Genomic DNA, 26,603 nt, shown 5'->3' on the forward strand with positions numbered 1-26,603 from the left:
GGCATAATGACTCACAAAGGTTACTGCTCGCTCCTGCTACATGCGCATGACTTTAACACACTCCGTTTGTAACAGGAACAGTTCTGGAACTTTTCGATTGCACCTCATACATTACAACAGCTATAAACAGTCATTCCGTCACCAGCCTCTGTTTTTCACAGAGCTTGTTATGCTACTGAGAAACCACAAGGTTTTCTCTCCTGAAGCATCTCGCGTGTCAGAAACCTACTGAGTAAGTGCTAAGACCGGAGACTCCTTTCACACAGAAAGCTTCACCAATTTCACATTTTTGTAAATTACAGTGCTGTTTTTAGGCTTGGATTGTGTGGTGCGTCTGCCATACAAGTCATTGTGAATGAACTGTTACGAAAGAAATGATGACACATTAGGACATTAATTTTAAAAAAATGCAGCTTAAAATAAGGGGCGGCACGGTGGTGTAGTGGTTAGCACTGTCGCCTCACAGCAAGAAGGTCCGGGTTCGAGCCCCGTGGCCGGTGAGGGCCTTTCTGTGCGGAGTTTGCATGTTCTCCCCGTGTCCGCGTGGGTTTCCTCCGGGTGCTCCGGTTTCCCCCACAGTCCAAAGACATGCAGGTTAGGTTAACTGGTGACTCTAAATTGACCGTAGGTGTGAATGGTTGTCTGTGTCTATGTGTCAGCCCTGTGATGACCTGGCGACTTGTCCAGGGTGTACCCCGCCTTTCGCCCGTAGTCAGCTGGGATAGGCTCCAGCTCGCCTGCAACCCTGTAGAAGGATAAAGCGGCTAGAGATGATGAGATGAGCTTAAAATAAACCTGTATTCAGGTGTGTCAACACTTTCGATTTGCTGTGCTGTGTTTTTAAAATATCACATTCTCACACGTATTCATTTTGCTCTCCTTTTCATTTTTTTTCAACTTGCTTGGATTATCTTTGATCACACCAGGCTTGTAGTACTTGAGTCCAGGACTCGGACTCGAGTCCGACTTGTGCCCTAATTTTAAGGACTCGTGCCTCGACTTGGACTTGAGCACTGATAACTCAATTTTGGACTCGCATTAACTGTATTAGGACTCGTAAATTGGAGATGAGGACTTGGATTTTTTAATTTATTTTTTGTAATATGTCATAATAATTTGGCATAAGATATTTATATCTACATTAATTTTTGTTTAGTCTATGTCTAGTTCTTATCTAGTGTTTATACTGTTTATTTATACTGTTTATATTGTTTGTCTGAGTGTTTAGTCTATGTCTAGTTCTTATCTAGAGTGTTTATACTGTTTGTTTTTTCAATTATTCTCATCTCATCTCATTATCTCTAGCCGCTTTATCCTGTTCTACAGGGTCGCAGGCAAGCTGGAGCCTATCCCAGCTGACTACGGGCGAAAGGCGGGGTACACCCTGGACAAGTCGGCAGGTCATCACAGGGCTGACACATAGACACAGACAACCATTCACACTCACATTCACACCTACGGTCAATTTAGAGTCACCAGTTAACCTAACCTGCATGTCTTTGGACTGTGGGGGAAACCGGAGCACCCAGAGACACGGGGAGAACACGCAAACTCCGCACAGAAAGGCCCTCGCCGGCCACGGGGCTCAAACCCGGACCTTCTTGCTGTGAGACGACAGCGCTAACCACTACACCACCATGCCGCCCCTTCAATTATTCTATTTTTATTTTTATTTATTGCACTGCCTGTTTGCACCGTGGGTCAGAGAGGACTGAAATTTCATCTGTGCTGTATGTCGAGCATGTATAGCATATTTGACAATAAAGTTGACTTGACTTGACTTGTACCAATTTCATGCAAGAGTGTCACACCTGTGCGCCTTGGTGCCTGCATCAGATAGGCTCTTGGGCGCGCTCCGGACAGCGCACACGCCAAGCGGACTCTCGTGCACGTGCCGTAAACGACTCTCACCTGCACAGGATTAAGGCACAATCGGTGCGCCGATATAAAAACTGTGAGCACGCACTTACTTTGCAAAGTATTGAGTTGCATTGCTGACACATTACTGAGCTTTATTTCCCTGTTTGGTTTCCTGAGCCCTGATTTTCTCTTTCTCATCTTTGATTCTGCCGAGTCTACAATAGTCTGTTTGTGCCGCACTCGACCTATTGCCTGTTTCACTGTTTTATGATTTTGCCTGCCGTTTTGAATTGTTTACCGTCGTCACTTGTATTAATAAACACACCTTCTGCACTTACATCCATCTCTCAACCATCTCTGACAGAATACTTCACACTCCCTGATAAAGAGAAGCACATTCACCTGTTCAGGAACAAACTAATGTTAATGGCGCTGAAACAGCCACCGTCAAATGGTGCGGCTGGAGTCTTGGACTCAACTCGGACTTGACTTGAAATTTTCTTTAATGACTTGGACTTGACTCGGACTTGAACACTGGGGACTCGAGACTGGACTCGGGCTCGAGGTTTAGTGACTCGACTACAACACTGTGCCTGTGCTCAAATTGATGGTGCTCTTGACATTATACGTACTTTGTGTATTTGAAAGGTTTGTGCTCTGAATTTTAATGGTGAAAGATTCTACTTGGTGAGTTGCTCTGGAACTCGTATAATTAAGTCATGATAATCATATAACCTGAGGTTAAATGGACCTGTTGGTAACTGTGACAATTTTGTTGACATATACAGTAGAGCTCACTTTGAATACTAAGTACTCCTTTGTGTGTTGTGTATAAAATCTTCCAGTATCAGTTGGTTGTAGTAACACATTTCGACCATAAAGATCTCCATAGCACCAAAATACTGCAGCTGTTACAGCGAGGTCAAACTGATGGCCACATTAGCAAAAATTTCAGGGTCTGGAAGGATGAATCGGCTTTCATGTTCCCTGTTAAAAATCTGTTAGTTGAAGTAGTGTCTTACAGGCGTAAAAGCCATTAGCCTGCATCAATAGCCACGAAAGGTTTCCCTCCAAATTTAAAAGCTTTCAGCCTTTTAAAGCACATGCTCAAGTCTGGCTGATTCGATTGATAACATTACTTATGAAGGTAAGGTGACTTTATCCTTTCTGCTCGTTTTGCGTCTTCGTAAGAGATGAACAGGGAAATCTGTTTCCCAGTCACATTGTCCACTTCCTGTTACGGGGCTCATTACAGAAACAGAATGAAGCACATGTACGCGTACACGCAGACTCTCAGGGGAAATGGAGTGGCTATGAATAGATAGTTTTCACTGACGTCACGGCATTCCGGGGAACGCCCCCCCAGCCGCCATTTTGGGGGGCAAACAAAACGGACCATCGCCACTACCGGCTACGTTATCTCGGACGAATTTATGAAGTTATATAGTCAGTTTTCTAAAATAAAGATCAATGTCGGCAAAATCAAGCAAACGGAAGTATATAGATACATTAGACGACATCTCACGACAACGGTATGCAGCCAAACTGGCCTTGATTGGGGGAATTGACCCCTACGAAGTGGACAAAGATGCATTTTCAAGTGACTATGCAGGGCTGCCAAAGCCTGAAACTGCCAAAGCCTGCTCCAAAGCCTGAAACTGACTTCATCAAACTTTAAAGGCTGTCTGATATATACAACTTTATATATTCACAGTGCGCCTTTTGGCGGATGCCGCCTGAATCGCGCAGATCCGATTTTTTTTTTAGGGGGGGCGTTGGAGTGTCTGATTATAATTTCAAAGTAAATTCTCTATTAAAATTACTAAATAAGCAAATCCGTTACAGTCCATGAAACAGGAAGTATAAAGATGAGAAAAAAAACAGTTTAAATTGGGAAGCTGCGCACATTTGTGCAGCCTGAGCGGCAGGACTGCGCAAATGTGCGCAGCTTCCCGATTTAAACTGTTTTTTTTCTCATACTTATACTTCCTGTTTCATGGACTGTAACGGATTTGCTTATTTAGTAATTTTAATACAGAATTTACTTTGAAATTATAATCAGACACTCCAACGCCCCCCCTAAAAAAAAAAATCGGATCTGCGCGATTCAGGCGGCATCTGCCAAAAGGCGCGCTGTTTGCATCCCAAACACAAATCAAATCATACAGAATAGACCTAAAATATTTTTCAAAAATGACCCTTGCGTGAGTGAAGTGACAAGTTTCAAATAGAAACGTGACAAACGAGCGATATTAAGTGTACATTACAATGTAAACGTACACTCAGCAGTTCGTTAGGCATTCTCCAGAGATTGTTCACATGATGTTTTGGTTTCCAAAAATAAACTTAAACACAACTGATTGTTTATTTAAACAACTTACCACTTATAAAATGATCGGAGCAGACTTTGCTGTGTTTGGAAGGCTGATTATCCTTGCGGTTGATTCTCGCAAGCCATAGATTTCTCCTTTGTATGCTGAGTTTGTTTGCTCACCTTCGTGCTCCCGTACAGTGGGAATTCCATAAAAGCTCCGCTTGACTTCATCATCTGACCTATTACGACAGCCGTGAATACAACAGGTGTGCACCGTTGCTAGCTTTAAATAGCCTGCTTGGGTTCTTTTGAAGACTTTGTACTCGCGTGTTACAATGTGTGCTCAGTCACCCGTATGGTAAGCTGGACCCCCAAGATGGCCGCCACTAGGGAATCCCTGACTCTGTGACGTCATGTGAAAACTATCTATAGTCCTCTGGAAAAAAGGGGATGTGTAAAGAAATTGGTTGTGGGTTGTCATCAGTAGGACAGATGTTTGTCTCTGAAACATGTTCTCATGGAGGACTGAGAAGTTCACTTGATTTTTTTTTTTTTAAATGTCCTTTACATTCAGAGGTGTGTATTTTCTGTATCACTGCACATATGTTTTTATGATGAAAGAGATGTTGTACATTATTGACAGTAAGAGCTTTTGCAAAATGCCATAATATGTATTAATGACCGATGTTTTCTGGTACCATGTGAAATATTAGGATTGTGTTGAAATAATCAGGCAACTCGGATCAGATTTTCAGCCTGTCCAAGTTGAATGGGAAGGATTTCTGCAGTCTCAACCACAAATGAAAAAGCCTGAAATAAAATCTGACTTTTGCAGTCGGTTTCAAGGCATATTTTCGGAGACATGCAACTGTGTTTTTGTCATTTGTTGTGTGACTCATCTTTGACGTCAGAAAACTATGACAAGAGCCACAACATGGATGAAAACCAGGAGAAAGGCAGGACAGCACAGGACGGGGCCTGGAGAAATAAATAGGTGTTTAAAAAACATTCAGAATCATCATTTGACGTGATCTTTTTGTCAAATATAATGCACAGGTTGATAAATAGTGACATGGCACCACTCCGTATACACACTCGTGCGTCGTTACAATAACAACTAACATGGACATACAAGTAAATGCGAATCCAGTCTAAAATAATAAATATAAATGGGTCTGTCTCAGAAACTGGGTACTGCGGGGGATACCCCACTAAATATACTCGCAGTCAGTAAACTATACGGTTTTGAATGGTGATGTTGGTTTTAATTTGAAATAAAATGATGAAAGAAATAATACAGATAAAACTAAATATTTGATGTGAATACTCTATTGAGAATTTGGCAAAAATTCTGCAAATTTGTGGAAAAATAGCGGCTTGATCTGGGACATGATAAATGGTTGACTACATCGCATTCCCTTAAAAAGGTTGTAGTCCACTGAAAAGTCTACAGTTATCACTAATTGTATTTTAAGTTGTAACTTTATCCACCTAAGGATTGGTGCGCTCACAGAATAATCATAACTGTAATAAAACATGATGCAAAATATTTGATCACCGTTATAACTCCATTTTCTGCACACCCCAAACCAATACGATCGTGTGTTTTGATCTAAACAGAAAGCCTCAAGGTCAAGGCCACTACCTCACCAAAAGTAGTAACTTAAAATGACTACGCCATATAAAAAATGTACAACCCCGATTTCAAAAAAGTTGGGACAAAGTACAAATTGTAAATAAAAACGGAATGCAATGATGTGGAAGTTTCAAAATTCCATATTTTATTCAGAATAGAACATAGATGACGTATCAAATGTTTAAACTGAGAAAATGTATCATTTAAAGAGAAAGATTAGGTGATTTTTAAATTTCATGACAACACCACATTTCAAAAAAGTTGGACAAGGCCATGTTTACCACTGTGAGACATCCCCTTTTCTCTTTACAACAGTCTGTAAACGTCTGGGGACTGAGAAGACAAGTTGCTCAAGTTTAGGGATAGGAATGTTAACCCATTCTTGTCTAATGTAGGATTCTAGTTGCTCAACTGTCTTATGTCTTTTTTGTCGTATCTTCCGTTTTATGATGCACCAAATGTTTTCTATGGGTGAAAGATCTGGACTGCAGGCTGGCCAGTTCAGTACCCGGACCCTTCTTCTACGCAGCCATGATGCTGTAATTGATGCAGTATGTGGTTTGGCATTGTCATGTTGGAAAATGCAAGGTCTTCCCTGAAAGAGACGTCGTCTGGATGGGAGCATATGTTGCTCTAGAACCCGGATATACCTTTCAGCATTGATGGTGTCTTTCCAGATGTGTAAGCTGCCCATGCCACGCACTAATGCAACCCCATACCATCAGAGATGCAGGCTTCTGAACTGAGCGCTGATAACAACTTGGGTCGTCCTTCTCCTCTTTAGTCCGAATGACACGGCGTCCCTGATTTCTATAAAGAACTTCAAATTTTGATTCGTCTGACCACAGAGCAGTTTTCCACTTTGCCACAGTCCATTTTAAATGAGCCTTGGCCCAGAGAAGACGTCTGCGCTTCTGGATCATGTTTAGATACAGCTTCTTCTTTGAACTATAGAGTTTTAGCTGGCAACGGCGGATGGCGCTGTGAATTGTGTTCACAGATAATGTTCTCTGGAAATATTCCTGAGCCCATTTTGTGATTTCCAATACAGAAGCATGCCTGTATGTGACGCAGTGCCGTCTAAGGGCCTGAAGATCATGGGCACCCAGTATGGTTTTCCGGCCTTGACCCTTACGCACAGAGATTCTTCCAGATTCTCTGAATCTTTTGATGATATTATGCACTGTAGATGATGATAATCAAACTCTTTGCAATTTTACACTGTCGAACTCCTTTCTGATATTGCTCCACTATTTGTCGGCGCAGAATTAGGGGGATTGGTGATCCTCTTCCCATCTTTACTTCTGAGAGCCGCTGCCACTCCAAGATGCTCTTTTTATACCCAGTCATGTTAATGACCTATTGCCAATTGACCTAATGAGTTGCAATTTGGTCCTCCAGCTGTTCCTTTTTTGTACCTTTAACTTTTCCAGCCTCTTATTGCCCCTGTCCCAACTTTTTTGAGATGTGTTGCTGTCATGAAATTTCAAATGAGCCAATATTTGGCATGAAATTTCAAAATATGTCTCACTTTCGACATTTGATATGCTGTCTATGTTCTATTGTGAATACAATATCCGTTTTTGAGATTTGTAAATTATTGCATTCCGTTTTTATTTACAATTTGTACTTTGTCCCAACTTTTTTGGAATCAGGGTTGTAGTTATAAATCTGCGATTTTGTTTTTTAAAACGAAAGCTGAAAGTTAGGTATAGAATATGTTTCTTACAGAATATGTTATGATGGTAGCTGGTCTTGTATGAATTTCTGAGCTATAAAATTAGTTGTGCTGTATTTTTTACCGTAGCGTGTTATTTGTGTGCGGGGAAGGACACACATTAACAATTTGCATGTGTAGAATGGAATTTTCCACTCCAACAGTTAGAAGTTGATCGTGCTTCCATTCGCGGTCTTTCTGTTACGCGAGTGATCTGTTCGGACGTTATCACTGAAAAGGTGAGTTTTGACAGTTTTTTGTTTTAGTCTTGCAGTATAAGGCAATAGAATGTTTCTTTTTCATCTTACATTCATATTTCGGAGTGTTTGCGTATTTTTGGCCAATATTTTGCAACCATGGTCAATTTAGATCGAACTTTGGATAGAATCTACGGCCAGACATTTTGCCCCGCCCCCCCCTCGCGCTCCGTCTGGTGCGGTAGTGATGTCCAGGTGCTCACACGCTGCAGCAGTAGGGGTGGGCAAAAATATCGATACGGCGATATATCGCGATACTTTGTCTTCCGATTCAATATCGATACTCAAAATTTGAATATCGATATTTTTTCAAATAATAAATCATGTTTCAGACGGGTTGTAAATCCAGTACGACTTCCGCACCTCCGCTCCGCAAGGTGTCGCTGTGCCGCTACCTCACTGCAAGGCACTCTTCGTCTTCTCTTTTTTCCCCGGTGGTTGCAGTGAGGAAAAAAAAAACAAGCAAGCATGGCTGTTAATGTAAACCTAGAGACGCCGCCGAACTTTAAGGCAGATGTTTGGAGGCACTTTGGATTCCAAAGGAAAGGAGGAAAAAAACAGTGAGCTGGACAAAGAGTACGCACTTTGCAAAACCTGTTTCGCTCCAATTAGTTATTCAGGTAACACAACAAACTTGCGAACTTACTTAGCACGACACCACCCCGACATATTAGCTCAGCCGGAGCCACCGAAACCCGACCCGAAGCAAACTACACTGAACAGCGCCAAAGTCCTCCCGTCTACTTCAGTGATGTGTGACTTACTGTAACTGTGAACTTAATTTTGTCATTTAAGGCCAAAGGCAAGAAGCTGCACTTTATTTTGCATTTTCAGTTTTAGTGTGTGTGAGACACTGCATTTTATTTTGAGTATTTACTCTAAGTTCAGAAGAAACGTGATTCACTGAGGTTTCAATTCAGTTTCAGTGTGTGGACACTGACCCACACTGCACTTTGTTTCATAATTGTGCTCAGGGAGACTAAGATGCACACTGCACTTTTCAATGTGTTCCAGACAGTGTGTTGTTCCTGCAAATATGCTGTAACTTGCGCTTGTATAGTTACAATAAAATGGCATGGATAATTTGAATTACATTGTTTTGACTCAGTTTGTCCCATTAATTATCACTATCATCTGATGTACATACAACTCGGATTTTAAGATGCATAATGCAGTTTACATTTTTCAGTGAACTATGTAGAATATCGCAATATATCACAGTATCGTATCGTGACTCAAGTATCGTGATGCGTATCGTATCATGAGGTCCTTGGCAATACCCACCGCTACGCAGCAGAGACCCGCGCGACCTTCAGCCGGTACAGTCGCTGTTCTTTTACCACCGCCGTTATTCTCATCTTTCCGGTGTGTTCTTGATTTTTCCATTGTGTCCTATTTCGCCATATCAAATCCCCAAAATGTATCATATTATTCATATTTACATGAATAATCAATTCAGTCATTATAACTTGGCATTTTTAACCCAAGCAATCAAAAAGAGGAAATTTATTCAATATTTTCACTCATCTGTGAAGGAGGGGCTTTAATTCTTCATGATGGAGTTATTTTATATGGAAATCAATTTTACAAAAGCATTAGAATTGTAATCAAAATATTTTCCACAGTGGAGGCCAGATAAAGCAAGATGCTATCTTTATTCTTATTAAACATGACAAAAGGAACACCGAGTGTTCGGTAAATGCAAAAAAAAAGTAAAATTAGAAAATTTATTTTTTGACCATAATGTCCCAAATGAGAGACCAGTTTCTGGTCGGACCCATATATATTAGTGGTTTAAAAACTGAAGATTCATAGTAGTGTGGCAACATCTGTTCATTTCACTAGGTTACTAAGCTTGGATTCTGGATCTGAGATGGGCTATAGTTTTGCTCTTATGAATGTTGACTTAAGGTTTAATTTGTTTACATATCACTGGCCATGCCGGTTTTATGATGGCACTAAAGAGAACTTTCTCTTTTCGTTGTGTATACTGCAGTGTTCCTGTTGCCCTACATGATATTCTCCCTCCTGCAATGCAACACTGCAGCAGGATCAAATATAGGCTACAGACACACACTCACCACACGCAAGTCATGTGTCTTACCACCACTAACTACTGCACTGAACTTTACTTAGTACGTTACACGTGATCTTTAAGGCTGGACTTATGTGAGCATGTGGTCAAAGATGCTTTAAACAAAGCAAAATTGGTTTTGCATTTCTACAGTGATTTTCTACAGTGTTGCTTGAAAGTTTGTGAACCCTTGAGAATTTTCTATATTCCTGCATAAATATGACCAAAAACATCATCAGATTTTCACACAAGTCCTAAAAGTAGATAAAGAGAACCCAGTTAAACAAATGAGACAAAAATATTATACTTGGTCATTTATTTATTGGGGAAAATGATCCAATATTACATATTTGTGAGTGGCAAATGTATGTGAACCTCTAGGATTAGCAGTTAATTTGAAGGTGAAATTAGAGTCAGGGGTTTTCAATCAATGGGATGACAATCAGGTGTGAGTGGGCACCCTGTTTTATTTAAAGAACAGGGATCTATCAAAGTCTGATCTTCACAACACATGTTTGTGGAAGTGGATCATGGCATGAACAAAGGAGATTTCTGAGGACCTCAGAAAAAGCGTTGTTGATGCTCATCAGGCTGGAAAAGGTTACAAAACCATCTCTAAAGAGTTTGGACTCCACCAATCCACAGTCAGACAGATTGTGTACAAATGGAGGAAATTCAAGACCATTGTTACCCTCCCCAGGAGTGGTTGACCAACAAAGACCACTCCAAGAGCAAGGCGTGTAATAGTTGGCGAGGTCACAAAAGACCCCAGGGTAACTTCTAAGCAACTGAAGACCTCTCTCACATTGACTAATGTTAATGTCCATGAGATAAGAACCTTTTTCCCCATCTGTGAAACATGGTGGTGGTGGTAATATCATGGTTTGGGCCTGTTTTGCTGCATCTGGGCCAGGACAGCTTGCCATCATTGATGGAACAATGAATTCTGAATTATACAAGCAAATTCTAAAGGAAAATGTCAGGACATCTGTCCATGAACTGAATCTCAAGAGAAGGTGGGTCATGCAGCAAGAGAACGACCCTAAGCACACAAGTCGTTCTACCAAAGAATGGTTAAAGAAGAATAAAGTTAATGTTTTGGAATGGCCAAGTCAAAGTCCTGACCTTAATCCAATGGAAATGTTGTGGAAGGACCTGAAGCGAGCAGTTCATGTGAGGAAACCCACCAACATCCCAGAGTTGAAGCTGTTCTGTACGGAGGAATGGGCTAAAATTCCTCCAAGCCGGTGTGCAGGACTGATCAACAGTTACCGGAAACGTTTAGTTGCAGTTATTGCTGCACAAGGGGGTCACACCAGATACTGAAAGCAAAGGTTCACATACTTTTGCCACTCACAGATATGTAATATTGGATCATTTTCCTCAATAAATAAATGACCAAGTAGAATATTTTTGTCTCATTTGTTTAACTGAGTTCTCTTTAGAGATGCACCGATTTCAATTTTTTGGGCCGATTCTGATTTTCCATGGAGTGTGACCTGCCGATACCGATTTTGGCCGATTTCGATTTCATTTTTTCAAACCACTTCACAGCACACGCAAAGACTATTTTCTTTTTATCTTTTCTTTAATAGAACATTCTGCCAGATTTTCAGTAATAAATTTTCAACACCTCAAAGGTTGAAAACAAACAGAAATTGTGCTTTGTAAAATCTTTCTTCATGTTTGGTATTAACATATTAATTCCTGAAATAGGAAATTCACACAAACATTTTTTCTTTTCCCATCCAATATTTGGCACAAAAACAACTTCCCCCTCATATATTATTTGCCTACTGCTATGGAACACACTTTCATAAGCCTATTTAGATCTGAAAACTTATGCCTTATGGAACAACCCATTTCTTCATTCAGTATCAAAATACAAAAATAATTTCCAGTCATACTTATACCATAGCCATTCTATCATCTTTGTCAAATGTGTATTTGTAGTAGGGCTGTAACGATACACCCAACTCACGATTCGATTCGTATCGCGATTTTTGACCCACGATTCGATACGCCCACGATTTTTTTAAAAATGTTTTTTTTAAAGTAGTAAATTTGACTTATTAACATTTACTTACTTACATTAACTATTTAATAACAAATAATTCAGACCACTGCAGAGAGTGAGTAATATGTATGCAAAAATGAACAAATGTATATCCAAAGATTGTTTTATTTCTCAAAATAATACTGTTGAGCCGGAAGCTCTGTTTTTTTTTTCGGTTCTGAAAAAGTAATTTTTCCAAATCGTGTAAATCCGTTAAGATTTTTTTTGGGGGGTGGCTCTCTCACTGTCTCACTCTCATAGGGCCAATGATTTTCTGTGATCGCGGAAAACAGATGGAAATTACGGAATTTTTATGGTGAAACATTGCTCGCGTGTCAAAATGTAACTGCCGCAGAAGGCTTCCGCCCAGGCAGACATGCCTTCAGTGTTGCCAGATATTGCTAACGTTTTCCACCCCAGAATATGTTCAAAACCAGCCAAAAAGCACCTAAACCTGCCCAATCTGGCAACACTGCATGCCTTTCCGGTCAAGTGATTGTGATTGGCTTGTGGCACACCTGGCCAGCCAGTGAGCTGCTTGTTTACAGATTCGCTCCCCGCGTCGCAACCAGAATGGCGACCGCTTAAAAGAAATGAATGCTCTGCCAGTGGCGAGTGTGGACGTTGCGTGACTCGCAGAAGATTGTCGCAGGTCGGCGAAAAAACGACTTACTAATAGATATTAAAAAAAAAAGTAATTTAAGTAAGTTTAAAATGTAATTTAAATAAAAAGTAAAGTATTCATAAATTGAAGTTTGGAAGCGCCTCTGTTTTTGGGCTGAGGAGAAGTCTGAAAGGGTGTACCGCGATTCTGCCTTCTTGTATCGCGATACGGATCGTGGCTCTGCGTATCGTGATTTCGATTTCGATACGCATATCGTTACAGCCCTAATTTGTAGAGTAATTTCCAATGGAATCAAGTGCAACCAAGGTTGTAAAACAAACAAAGGCATTTTTTTTTCTCTCTCTCTCTTTGTACAAATCTAACTAGATGTTTGGTAATAGGCTAACGTATTAATTCCTGTAATGGGAAATTCACACAACCACAAACATTTTCTTCTTTTCACATCCAATATCTGGCACAAAAAAAGCACTATATTTGGATATATTCATACATGTCGACCTATACGGAATGTCCGTATTTTATACGGATTTGATTCAATAAACGTAGTATACGGGCGTATAAATAAAGTTATACGGATTCTTTAAAAAAAACTTCAATATTTATTTAGAGCTATAATCAATTCCCACGATGATAAAACAGCGCATAACATTTACAAACGTACTGTACACCACAGACAGCCAGTAAAGAGTCTTATGAAGTCGCGCGTTATCTTGTGGTAGCGAGACTTCGTTCCACTTTTGATCATGCGCACACCGCATTGCGAGAATCCCGCCAACCGTGAAGTCATAGACATATAAACATAGACGCCGCCTTCTGCGTAGAATCATACGTCATCCTCGCCGCCATATTGGATGTGGCAAAGTGGAGATTCTTCAACCGTCTCTGGTATAGCGTCTAGACAGTAGCCGAGAATAAAGATTCCTCATTCATGTGCTGCGTTTAACTGTACCAACAGGTTTACCATCCAAACGAGATCACACGGGATTACCTTTCACAGGTGAGACTGGAAAAATATTTTTTATTGTATTTGGTCATTATAACGTAATTTTACGAACAGATTTTCCTGACTTTGTGGCTAATATGAAGTCTCGCGCATAATAGCCGCTCGGTGAAACCTGTCTCCAAACAACGAAGTATTTCCTTCGTAACTACGCTGATAACACTTTGTGTTTTTGTCAAACATTGGAGCTTTGTATTCATTCTGAAGGTTTATTGTTATAGACGAGTTCACAAACACGGCAACGCGCAAGGAGTTGTGGGAAAGGTCAAAGGTTAAGGCCTCCTAAACGAGCAGAAGTAGAGCACGTCAACAGTGGTGGAGGCTACAGGCTCGATGTGGGGACACTGTTACATGATAATACATGATAAAGTAATACTAAATGGTATAAAAACACTGAAGTTCTGATGAACTATTGATAAGTATTAACAAAAGACCTGCATGCGAGAAGTTCACCAGTAACATTACAATTTAACAATCTGAGCAATTTGAACATAACCAGTCATTATCAAGACAGCAAACATCAAAGCCCACACACCTCCAATGATACCACTTATAGCACTGATCACATCCTATGCTATTGTCATCATTTTCTGTTATGTCCCCTCTGTCCTTTCAGGTCTTTCTTCGCCTGGTCTTTTTGGCTGCTGGTTTGTTCCTGCCTTTCGGTGGAGAGTCAGGTTTGGACAAAGTTGATATAGCAAGGTCAGCTGTTGAGGCAGCAGGCTGAGGGTCAGATGTACCTGAAGTACATGACTGATGAGTATAGTAAGTGATACTAGTACTGATACAATAAAACAGATGACTGTAATCTGGTAGGCAGCACGACTTGTATTATTTCTCCGTGTCAGATATAGAACTATAACTATGAGTCGTTGACCTGTCAAAAACTGCAGTGGGCGTGGCAGTATCACCGGGTGCATACCTCGATTTTTCTTCGTCTTCCTTGGATGGTAAAGGCTGGATTTTCAAAATATCTGTGGCATATGCAAGCGCCCTTAACTCTTCTACCCCCATGGTAGTTGGCAATCCCCGTTCTCTCATATGCCTCTGCAATTCTGCCTTCTTCCTTAAGGCGTATTTTTGCTAAGGTTTGGCTTGTTTGCCGCCATGTTTTCATCTCCGATGAGGCCTCGACCTTTGACCCCTGCGCATGCGCGGCGATATGGGTGAACTGGTCTATTAATATTGAATAAAAAGTAACTGGGATATATCATTGTTAATTATCATTCAAATTTTAGGTAAATTATTTTAATTTGCATCTTATACGGATTTTATAAGGGAAATACGGATTTTGGAGGTTGGTTATACAGGTTTGATTGACCAAAGGTTGACATGTATGTATATTGCTTTGGAACACACTTTCATATTTAGGTCTGAAAACTTAACCCTTATGGAACAGCCCTTTTCTTCTTCCCACATTCAGTAACAAAAAATACAAAAATAATTTTCAGTCATGCTGCCATATGCCATTATGTCATATTTTATAAAGACAGGTGTTCTTTGTTAACGGCGTGCGCGCCGGAGCTCGTTAGGCGCGCAGGACTGACACTGTTCTGCGCAAGTGCAACACAATCGCACTAGAATTCAGAACTCAGATTGTTTTGCAGGTTTTTTCCTGGGAAAAAACAGGGGCCCATTTCTACAATGGGGGGCCCAGTGATTATCCTTCAGTTGAAGCGAACCTAGTGAGCGAAGCGAGCCCAATGAACAGCTGGGGCAGCCCAGGGGCTGTTTTTTTTCTTCTCAATTCTGTTTTTTTTTTTTTTTTTTTGTATTAGAAGCCATATGAAGCAATGTAGATTACAAAAATCAGTGCTTCAACCAAATATATTGAGATATTGTTTAATCAGTGGCAATATTTTGGAATTCAACCACAGGCCACTATATATCACATCTATATTATCTCCTCCTTGTAAATTATAATTTATTTTATTAACTTGTTTTCAGTTTGGTGTAGGTCTATAGTAGTAGTCACCAGTGGTAGTGGCAGTAGTAGTAGTAGTAGTGGTTGCTGTTGTAGTAGTTGATGTTGCAGTAGTAGTTGTTGTTGTAAGTCTAGTATGACTAATTACCTTGGGTATCAGGGGTATCAGTTTTTTCAGGTGAATGTATTCTCTTTCTGCCGAAGAATGACAAAATAGATGTATTTTTATTTTTTTTTCTTATCCATGTTTTCTTGTCTCTTTCGAATTCGTACATAGACTGTAAGACGCCACCTAGCGAAAGACTTGGATCAGGTTTTACTCGCTTGGGACGCTACAAACGGGGCGGCGGAAATACACGAACGGGCCCGATGTATATTCAATATGGCGGCGGTCAAAACAAATTCATTCGATGCTGAAATCTGTTGAATATCCAGATAATTATGTTGGAAGTTGCATATTTGTGCAAGATTTTTGATATTGAGACCATGAAGTCAAGTGATATCAGTCCCCCCAGGATTTCGCGGGCCTTTTTTGTGACTGTTGCGGGCTAAAATGTCTGATGTTGCGGGGGTTTTTCCAAAAAATTGCGATGAAAGTTGCGGTGTTTTTTAGGTTTGTGTTGCGATTACATTGCGGGAGGAAGTGAAAGTTGCGAGAAATTGTTGCGATTTTCTCTTTTTGTGATTAAAATTGAGTGATATGTTAAATATTAAGTTATTACTGAAAAACTATTGATTAAAAAAAACAAAGACACTGAGAAATGGTCCTATAAACATCTTTACCAATATAAAAGATTACCAGGACTACAAAAATGCAGAAAAATAGGCTTTACTTATCCAAATGCACCTGTTGGTTCAAAAGTTAAAGTGCAGAGAACCTCACAGCACAACATGAAGTTACCTAAAATATAATATAAATGTCTCAGCTTTCATGCAAGAAAAAAAAAACTATTAATACTAGTACTGTGTGCAGGCAGTCTCTCCTGAAGACTAAATTAAACAATAATTATAAACTAATAAAATAAATGGCTCAGGCTTCATAGAAGAAAAAAAAAATTTGAACAGAATCTCACAGTATGATGCTGAAGCTGCCTAAACAATGGAAAATAAAATGCCATTTTGGCAAAAATGTTGGCATCCCTTAATTTCTTATATTAAGTAAAAAAAAAATAAAGTGCACACAGTCCTTCACTGTAAACATAACACACTTTCAGTAACAGAATTTAAGCCTACATAAACACTGAACTCGCACACGCTTCTCTTGAATGGAAACACGGAAGTAAGCAGTGTTGCCAGATACTGCTGACGTTTTCCAGTCCAAAATATGTTCAAAACCTGCCAAAATGCACTTGAAATCCCCCAACTGGGCGGGAAACCGCCCAATCTGGCAACACTGGAAGTAAGGCAGAAGGTAGTTTGTCGACGTCACCTCAAGACGACGCCAATGATTGGTCAAATTTGCGGGAAAGTTGCGGTGATTGGATATAATTGCAACACCTCCCTAAATTCGCGGGGATTGGTTGAATTTACGTTGAAGTTGCAAATTGAAACATCGCGGAATCTGTCTGTAATACGCCACGAAACGTTCCGAATAGGGTATAAAATGCTCTCGTCCGTATTGGCCCTTGCCCCTCTCGACAATGCGTTCATTATTCGAAATAGTGCGTCTTAGATGCGGGCGCGCCAACAATCTGAGTCTCTGTATTTTAATTTTGGCCGGCTGGCCACCAGTCATGGCCGATCATGTGATAATCGGCCGATTCTGATCGGCAGCTGGTCAATCGGTGCATCTCTAGTTCTCTTTATCTACTTTTAGGCCTTGTGTGAAAATCTGATGATGTTTTAGGTCATATTTAAGCAGAAATATAAAAATTAACTTTATTCTTCTTTAATCATTCTTTGGTAGAACGACTTGTGTGCTTAGGGTCGTTCTCTTGCTGCATGACCCACCTTCTCTTGAGATTCAGTTCATGGACAGATGTCCTGACATTTTCCTTTAGAATTCACTGGTATAATTCAGAATTCATTGCTCCATCAATGATGGCAAGCCGTCCTGGCCCAGATGCAGCAAAACAGGCCCAAACCATGATACTACCACCACCATGTTTCACAGATGGGATGAGGGTCTTATGCTGGAATGCAGTGTTTTCCTTTCTCCGAACATAACACTTCTCATTTAAAGCAAAAAGTTCTATTTTGGTCTCATCTGTCCATAAAACAGTTTTCCAATAGCCTTCTGGCTTGTCCACGTGATCTTTAGCAAACTGCAAACGAGCAGCAATGTTCTTTTTGGAAAGCAGTGGCTTTCTCCTTGCAACCCTGCCATACACACCACTGTTTTTCAGTGTTCTCCTGATGGTGGACTCATGAACATTAACATTAGCCAATGTGAGAGAGGCCTTCAGTTGCTTAGAAGTTACCCTGGGGTCCTTTGTGACCTCGCCGACTATTACACGCCTTGCTCTTGGAGTGATCTTTGTTGGTCGACCACTCCTGGGGAGGGTAACAATGGTCTTGAATTTCCTCCATTTGTACACAATCTGTCTGACTGTGGATTGGTGGAGTCCAAACTCTTTAGAGATGGTTTTGTAATCTTTTCCAGCCTGATGAGCATCAACAACGCTTTTTCTGAGGTCCTCAGAAATCTCCTTTGTTCGTGCCATGATCCACTTCCACAAACGTGTTGTGAAGATCAGACTTTGATAGATCCCTGTTCTTTAAATAAAACAGGGTGCCCACTCACACCTGATTGTCATCCCATTGATTGAAAACACCTGACTCTAATTTCACCTTCAAATTAACTGCTAATCCTAGAGGTTCACATACTTTTGCCACTCACAGATATGTAATATTGGATCATTTTCCTCAATAAATAAATAAATGACCAAGTATAATATTTTTGTCTCATTTGTTTAACTGGGTTCTCTTTATTTACTTTTAGGACTTGTGTGAAAATCTGATGATGTTTTAGGTCATATTTGTGCAAAAATATAGAAAATTCTAAAGGGTTCACAAACTTTCAAGCACCACTGTACATAATTTTTACAAACGCAAAATTTACACTTTCATACATTTAAATATCACATCTCTGCTGCTCCACCTGCTGTATAGATCGGAAAGATGTTACAAACAAAACACTTTTTTGATTAGTAATGAGTCATACTTTCCTGATTGTGTGTAATGACAATGTGTAATAGAGAATTTAAAGGCTGTTTTCTGAAGGCTTTTTTTTTCCCCATCGATCCTGACTTTCAATAATAGTCAGGCGTGTGCTATATTGATGTAATTTGTGCGTGCAGCTATAGAGTCATCCACATGTCTTTTTGTACTCTGTGGCAAATACACTGATCAGCCATAACATTATGACCACTGATGGGTGAAGTTAATAATTAAGTTATTCCACAAAATCGAGTCGTACATGAGCTGACAGCCAACGAGGTGCGTAGCACTGAGCTGGCTATGAGCCGTGTATGATGAGATTGAATGGAATAACTGTTTTATTCTATCTACATTCACTGGATTTTGAGAAACGGAGCATTTTTATTTTTTGCAAATTCAATAAATAAAAACTTTTTTTGTGGTCTGGTTTCCATCAAATCATGTGCTATGATTGGCTCACGAGCGGTCCGGAATCCTACAATCCAGACCCTGGTTACGGACCTTTTCGCGACTCACTCGTTCACAACAACAAACAACATAGTAGCAATTTTTTGTCAACATTTTATTTTTCGCATTTCTCAGTATAATTAGCATAAATTTTACAGCATGGATAGCGATAACGACAGTGTTTACAGCAAAAGTGAGTTTTACTACCCTGATGATGACAAAATAAAAGAAAACATTTCAGGAGAAAGCCGAAAACCTGTAACTGTTGCTAACGCCGAGCAAATCCAGTAGTTTATTGAGGAGCAAAGGGCAGAAAATACAACAAAAAAGATGACCTATGACCTCGATGCCTTTGGGAAGTTCTGTCGAAACCTAAATGGAAAATTCCGAGCTGACGTAGCTTGTCAAACAGGTTTTTGACGAGCTTGTAGCAGGTTTGTTCTAAATATGGTTTCCCTTTTGGGCGCTCTCATTTTCTGTTAGAATTTGGTAAAGAAAAAAATTAATGTATTATTTACCAGCTTAAGGTCGGTCCGTATCGTGAAATACCGTGACCTCGGACCTTGAAAATACTGAGGCCTCGGTCAATATTTTCAAGACCTCGGTCACGGTATTTCATGATACGGACCTCCCTGCTGGTATACACACAAAACGTCCAACAAAGTCATTTCCACTTGGAATGTAAAGAAACCAGCAAAATTACAGGAACAATTTGTGAAAAATCCTATAATAATAATTCTTGGGGAAAAAAAAAAAGTTCTTACCATCAAATACTTTTATTCCTTTTTTTTTGGGTGGGGGGGGTGGCTGCTTCTTCTTTAGGGTTTTTTGGCGGTTGGCAAGCCAACATAAAGGTGCATTACTGCCACCGACTGGCCTGGAGTGTGGAACAGGCGATATGGGGGGGGGGAACTATATTCTTTTAGCTATTTATGTTTCTTTGAAATACTTGATCAGGGCTAAAAATGAACTTCAGTGCTTGGTTGCCACTCAGGCCAGTATCCCTGAATTCTTAGTGGCCCAGGCCAAAATAAAGTGGCCCTTAAATTTCCTCTAGTTGAACACAAAACAATTTAAAACCATTTTTACTTAAATAAAACCCCACGGTGTTTAACATATGCCCCAGAAGTTGATTAATCAACAACATTAATTCTATGTAATTGTCTCGTCTTCTTCCGCTTATCCAGGACCGGGTCGCGGAGGCAGCAGTCTAAGCATGGAAGCCCAAACTTCCCTTTCCCCAGACACCTTGGCCAGCTCCTCGGGAAGAACACCGAGGCGTTCCCAGGCCAGCCGAGAGACATAGTCCCTCCAGCGTGTCCTGGGTCTTCCCCGGGGCCTCCTCCCGGGGGGACATGCCTGGAACACCTCCCCAGGGAGGCGTCCAGGAGGCATCCGAAAAAGATGCCCGAGCCACCTCAGCTGGTTCCTCTCGATGTGGAGGAGCAGCGGCTCTACTCCGAGCTCCTCCCGAGTGACTGTGCTTCTCACCCTATCTCTAAGGGAGCGCCCAGCCACCCTGCGAAGGAAACTCATTTCAGCCGCTTGTATCCGCGATCTTGTTCTTTCTGTCATTACCCAAAGCTCATGACCATAGGTGACAGTCGGAACGTAGATCGACCGGTAAATTGAGAGCTTCGCCTTTTGGCTCAGCTCCCTCTTCACCACGACGGACCGGTAAAGCGACCGCATCACTGCGGAGGCTGCACCGATCCGCCTGTCGATCTCACGCTCCATCCTTCCCTCACTCGTGAACAAGATCCCGAGATACTTAAACTCCTCCACTTGAGGCAGGACTTCTCCACCAACCTGGAGAGGGCAAGCCACCCTTTTCCGGTCGAGAACCATGGCCTCGGACTTGGAGGTGCTGATTCTCATCCCAGCCGCTTCACACTCGACTGCAAACCGCCCCAGTGCATGCTGAAGGTCCTGGTTTGAAGAAGCCAACAGGACAACATCATCTGCAAAAAGCAGAGATGAAATCCTGTGGTTCCCAAACAGGATTCCTTCCGGCCCCTGGCTGCGCCTAGAAATTCTGTCCATAAAAATTATGAACAGAACCGGTGACAAAGGGCAGCCCTGACGGAGTCCAACATGCACTGGGAACAGGTCTGACTTACTGCCGGCAATGCGAACCAGACTCCTGCTCCGTTCATACAGGGACCGGACAGCCCTTAGCAAAGAGCCCCGAACCCCATACTCCCGAAGCACCCCCCACAGAATACCACGGGGGACACGGTCGAATGCCTTCTCCAGATCCACAAAGCACATGTGGACTGGTTGGGCAAACTCCCATGAACCCTCGAGCACCCTATGAAGGGTATAGAGCTGGTCCAGTGTTCCGCGACCAGGACGAAAACCGCATTGTTCCTCCTGGATCCGAGGTTCGACTATTGGTCGAATTCTCCTCTCCAGTACCCTGGAGTAAACTTTCCCTGGGAGGCTGAGAAGTGTGATTCCCCTATAATTGGAGCACACTCTCCGGTCCCCTTTCTTAAAAAGAGGGACCACCACCCCAGTCTGCCACTCCAGAGGCACTGTCCCCGACCGCCACGCGATGTTGCAGAGGCGTGTCAACCAAGACAGCCCCACAACATCCAGAGACTTGAGATACTCAGGGCGGATCTCATCCACCCCCGGTGCCTTGCCACCGAGGAGCTTGCAAACCACCTCAGTGACTTCGGCTTGGGTAATGGACGAGTCCACCTCTGAGTCATCAGCCTCAGTCTCCTCAGTGGAAGACATGACGGTGGGATTGAGGAGATCCTCAAAGTATTCCTTCCACCGCCCGACAATGTCCCCAGTCGAGGTCAACAGCTCCCCACCCGCACTGTAAACAGTGTTGGCAGAGTACTGCTTCCCCCTCCTGAGGCGCCGGACGGTTTGCCAGAATTTCTTCGAGGCCGACCGATAGTCCTTCTCCATGGCCTCCCCGAACTCCTCCCAGTTCCGAGTTTTTGCCTCCGCAACTGCCCGAGCTGCAGCACGCCTGGCCTGCCGATACCCGTCGGCTGCCTCAGGAGTCCCGGAGGTCAACATGGCCCGATAGGACTCCTTCTTCAGCTTGACGGCATCCCTTACTTCCGGTGTCCACCACCGGGTTCGGGGATTGCCGCCACGACAGGCACCGGAGACCTTGCGGCCACAGCTCCGAACAGCTGCGTCCACAATGGAGGTAGAGAACATGGTCCACTCAGACTCAATGTCCCCCGCCTCCCTCGGAAGCTGGGAAAAGCTCTCCCGGAGGTGGGAGTTAAAGACCTCCCCAACAGAGTGCTCGGCCAGACGTTCCCAGCAGACCCTCACCATACGTTTGGGCCTGCCAGGTCTGTCCAGCTTCCTCCTCCGCCAGCGGATCCAACTCACCACCAGGTGGTGATCAGTTGACAACTCAGCCCCTCTCTTCACCCGAGTGTCCAAGACATAGGGTCGGAGATCAGATGACACGACTACAAAGTCGATCATCGACCTCCGACCTAAGGTGTCCTGGTGCCACGTGCACTTATGGACACCCCTATGCTCGAACATGGTGTTCGTTATGGACAAACTGTGACTAGCACAGAAGTCCAATAACAAAACACCACTCGGGTTCAGATCGGGGAGGCCGTTCCTCCCAACCACGCCCCTCCAGGTGTCACTGTCATCGCCCACATGAGCATTGAAGTCCCCCAGTAGCACAATGGAGTCCCCAGTCTGAGCACCCCTCAGTACCTCTCCCAGGGACTCCAAGAAGGCCGGATACTCTATACTGCTATTTGGCCCGTAGGCACAAACAACAGAAAGAGCCCTCTCCCCAATCCGAAGGCGCAGAGAGGCGACCCTCTCGTTCACTGGGGTAAACTCCAACACATGGCGGCTGAGCTGGGGAGCTATAAGGAAGCCCACACCAGCCCGCCGCCGCTCACCACGGGCGACTCCAGAGAAGTGGAAAGTCCAGCCCCTCTCGAGGAGCTGGGTTCCAGAGCCCAAGCTGTGCGTGGAGGTGAGCCCGACTATCTCTAGCCGGTACCTCTCAACCTCCCGCACAAGCTCAGGCTCCTTCCCCCCCAGCGAAGTGACATTCCATGTCCCAACAGCCAGCCGCTGTGTCCGGGGATCAGGTCGTCGAGGCCCCTGCCTTCGACTGCCACCCAATCCACACTGCACCAAACCCCTACTGCTACCTCTGTGGGTGGTGAACCCACAGGAGGTCGGGCCCACGTCACCTCTTCGGGCTGAGCCCGGCCGGGCCCCATGGGCAAAGGCCCGGCCACCAAGCGCTCGCATACGAGCCCCAACCCCGGGCCTGGCTCCAGGGTGGGGCCCCGGCTGCGTCCTACCGGGCGACGTCACGGTCCTGGATTTTTTCTCCATAGGGTTTTTTTTGGTGAACTGCTCTTGGTCTGGCCTGTCACCTAGGACCTGTCTGCCTTGGGAAACCCTAACAGGGTAATTGTCTATGTAATTGTTGTTTAGATATTGTACACGATTCAAACTTTACAATCATTTAGCTGATGTTTTTATTCAAAGCGACTAACAATAAGTGCCTGCAGCCAAGAGAATCCAAGAGCGACTAGTGTAAACAAACAGCCTACAAATACCATCCAATATCTGGAATGATCAGGGTAGTTAAGAAGTTGAAGAAGCTTGGACAAATACATAGACAAGGGATTATTAGTATGGTGTGTTTATTCTTTCCAAAGTTTGACAGCATCTGCATTAAAACAGTTAGCCTGTGCTTCTCTGACCGAGCTTTTGCTTCTTGAGCCGATACAAGAGACATCACAGTACAGTGGGCTGGTAGAGTTCTATTAGACTAGAGCGAGGTGCTGATGGTTAATATGGTTGTAATTATGGTTAGGGTATTTGGCAGATGCTTTTGTCCAAAGTGACTTACAATATATAAACACTACATTATTAGTAAACCAGTACAATAATACAGTCGCTCTACTTTGACACAGCCGACCTTCCAGATGACAGAATCTGCATGACTGCAGGATTTCCCTTTTTTTTTTTTTGCTCTGGCTCGGCTCAACCTCAGCCTTTAAGCAAACAAACTCGCCCTCTCTTTTACACATAATTTTGCCAGTTTTATTACTGTGTAGATAATTGTGCGCCTCCGTGTTTTTGCAGTTCCTTAGCTCCTCGCCATCAACGCCCTCACTAAGAATAAAATAATTGACAATGTCAACGTAGCTGACGTCGGGACACAACTTCATGTCGTCGATCCATTCCGTGAGGGTAGATGGATGGGGCACTTTGATCATATTATCCCCAGAGCACGTCAGAAAATCGGACCCGTGTAACCATCTTTTAGCCATCTTTGAGCTATGACGCACGCAGCAATGAATCATGGGAAAGGTCAGAGTTTGAGAAAGTTGTGTGCTGTGTCTGAAATCACTCACTCATTCACTACTCCCTACTCACTATCAAGGGAATTATATTTAAAGGACTATATAGTGAGCTCATTGGTAAAATGAAAAAACACTTTCGGACACTACTCCGCCGCGCCGTTATTTACGTCATTACTGTCACACCATTAAAACATGGTGGGTTTTCAAAATAATAAATACATGCATGTATTTTTTTGATAATTCCATATTATACTGAGCGTATTTCCCACATTAATCAATACAAAGTACCTGCAGCTTTCAGTTCTTTTTAAATCAAGGCTGAATACTTTCTTCTTTGCCGCTGCCTTTTTATTAAATCAAATTTGAGACTTTTGATTAATTCCTCACTCTGAACTGTAACTTTTATTCTTGTATTTTATCTGTCTTATTCTATTTTAGTTTATTTTCTATTCTCTTACTATTATTAATTGTGCTTGAATGTCTGTTTTATAACGTGTTTCTTCCTCCGTGCATTCACCCCAACACACTACAATATTATTGTCATTTTCGCGCCACAACTTATAAATTTGTCCCATGTCCATTGTGTTAAGGAAAAATAAACTACTGCCGTACTCAATCTAAAATACTTTACGGTCCTTACGAAACAGCTTTTAGAGCTCTGTGAAAATGCGTGACGGTATATTGGTTGGTTAGTGACCATCGGTTGTACACTACTTTTCACGATGCATTGCGGGATACTATGAGTCCACTGTATAGGGTGTAATAATTCTCACAGCACTACAGAATGGCAAACTCACTATATAGTCCACTGTATAGTAAGTGATTTCGGACACAGCAGTGGGGCGATCTGAAAACTCACGACTGGTTTTGAATTTTGCAGTTTAGAGCTAAACTTTTACTAGAATTCACAAACTTAGAGTTGAGGAAAGGAAAGCAAAGAAAAGAAAGGTACTCCAATATTACAATTTTTGTTGTATTTTTTTTTTTCGTAGTTCTCAAATCCAAACCTCAACTTTTAGTGGCCTTGGTCAGGTTTTAGTCGCCACTGGAGACCGTGCGACCACCAAGTTTCAATGCTGCTCGATGACAATTTTTAGGGTTTTGTTTTCAGGTAGAGTTTTTACTTCCTCCTCGGTTGGTTCAGCACCACACTCTGCCATTTTGTTTTTCTTTACTCACGGTATATCAGCTCATAGCCTCGTAGTAGAGTAGCCAATCAGAGCGCACGTTTGCTCATATCTAGTGAATGTGGACAGAATAACATTGAATTTCTCATTACAATGGCGACTGCCAAGGGGTGATACATTAGGCAGCAAGAGAACAGTCAGTTCTTGAAGTTGATGTGTTGGAAGCAAGAAAAATGGGCAAGTGTAAGGATCTGAGTGACTTTGCCAAGGGTGTTCCTGGTACGTATGCAGTGGTTAGTACTGTACCTACCAAAAGTGGTCCAAGGAAGGACAACAGGTGACCTGGTGACAGGGTCATGGGTGTCGAACGCACGCTGATTCGCAGGGGGCATGAAGGCTAGCCCATATGGTCCAATTCCACGGAAGAGCTACTGTAGCACAAACTGCTGAAAAAGTTAATGCTGGCTAAAACAGAAAGGTGTCAGTATTGACTTTTTCAGCAGTTTGTGCTACAGTAGCTCTTTGTGTGATTGGCCTTCGAGATACTCAGACCCAGTCATCTAGCCATCACAGTTTGGCCCTTGTCAGAGCCGCTCAGATCCTTACGCTCATCCATTTTTTTCCTGCTTCCAACACATCAACTTCAAGAACTGACTGTTCTCTTGCTGCCTAATATATCCCACCCCTTGACAGGTGCCACTGTAATGAGAAAATCAATGTTATTCACTTCACCTGTCAGTGGTTTAATGTTATGGCTGATGGGTGTATGTGAATAAATAATATATAGTGCTGATTGATAGAGATGGGTCATTCCATGCCAAATCAACAAGAGGTTATGCTCGACCATCTCAGATTTCAATGAAATTTGGAGGGCTCAGAGATACTATTAAAAGAAGTTAATCCCCAAAACTTGAGCTTCCTATCACCAATAGTTTCAGAGATACAGGCATTTGAATTTTTCGATTTTTTTTGTTTTTTGCTCAAAACATACATATTTCAAAGTGCAATATAATCTTTATTATGCAAGATAGAAACCTAAAATTTTGCACAGAGAGACTCAATGTCTTGTACTAC

The 26,603-nt window shown here is 42.3% G+C and overlaps 1 protein-coding gene across 2 annotated transcripts in view; it reads left to right on the forward strand.

The window, feature by feature from the left end:
- The window catches only part of specc1 (sperm antigen with calponin homology and coiled-coil domains 1), a 268,966-nt gene that overhangs the window by 18,859 nt on the left and 223,504 nt on the right, over positions 1–26,603 (forward strand). Inside the window, exon 1 of one of the 2 annotated variants that reach the window (XM_060912648.1) lies at positions 14,203–14,304. The exons of the other annotated variant lie outside the window; for it this stretch is intronic. The gene's annotated coding sequence lies outside the window, so the exon portion shown is untranslated. Of the gene's footprint in view, positions 1–14,202; positions 14,305–26,603 lie in introns of those variants that run through there. 2 annotated transcript variants of the gene reach the window in all.

Source organism: Neoarius graeffei, chromosome 28, assembly GCF_027579695.1.
Source record: "Neoarius graeffei isolate fNeoGra1 chromosome 28, fNeoGra1.pri, whole genome shotgun sequence".
In the NCBI taxonomy this organism is placed as follows: Eukaryota; Metazoa; Chordata; class Actinopteri; order Siluriformes; family Ariidae; genus Neoarius; species Neoarius graeffei.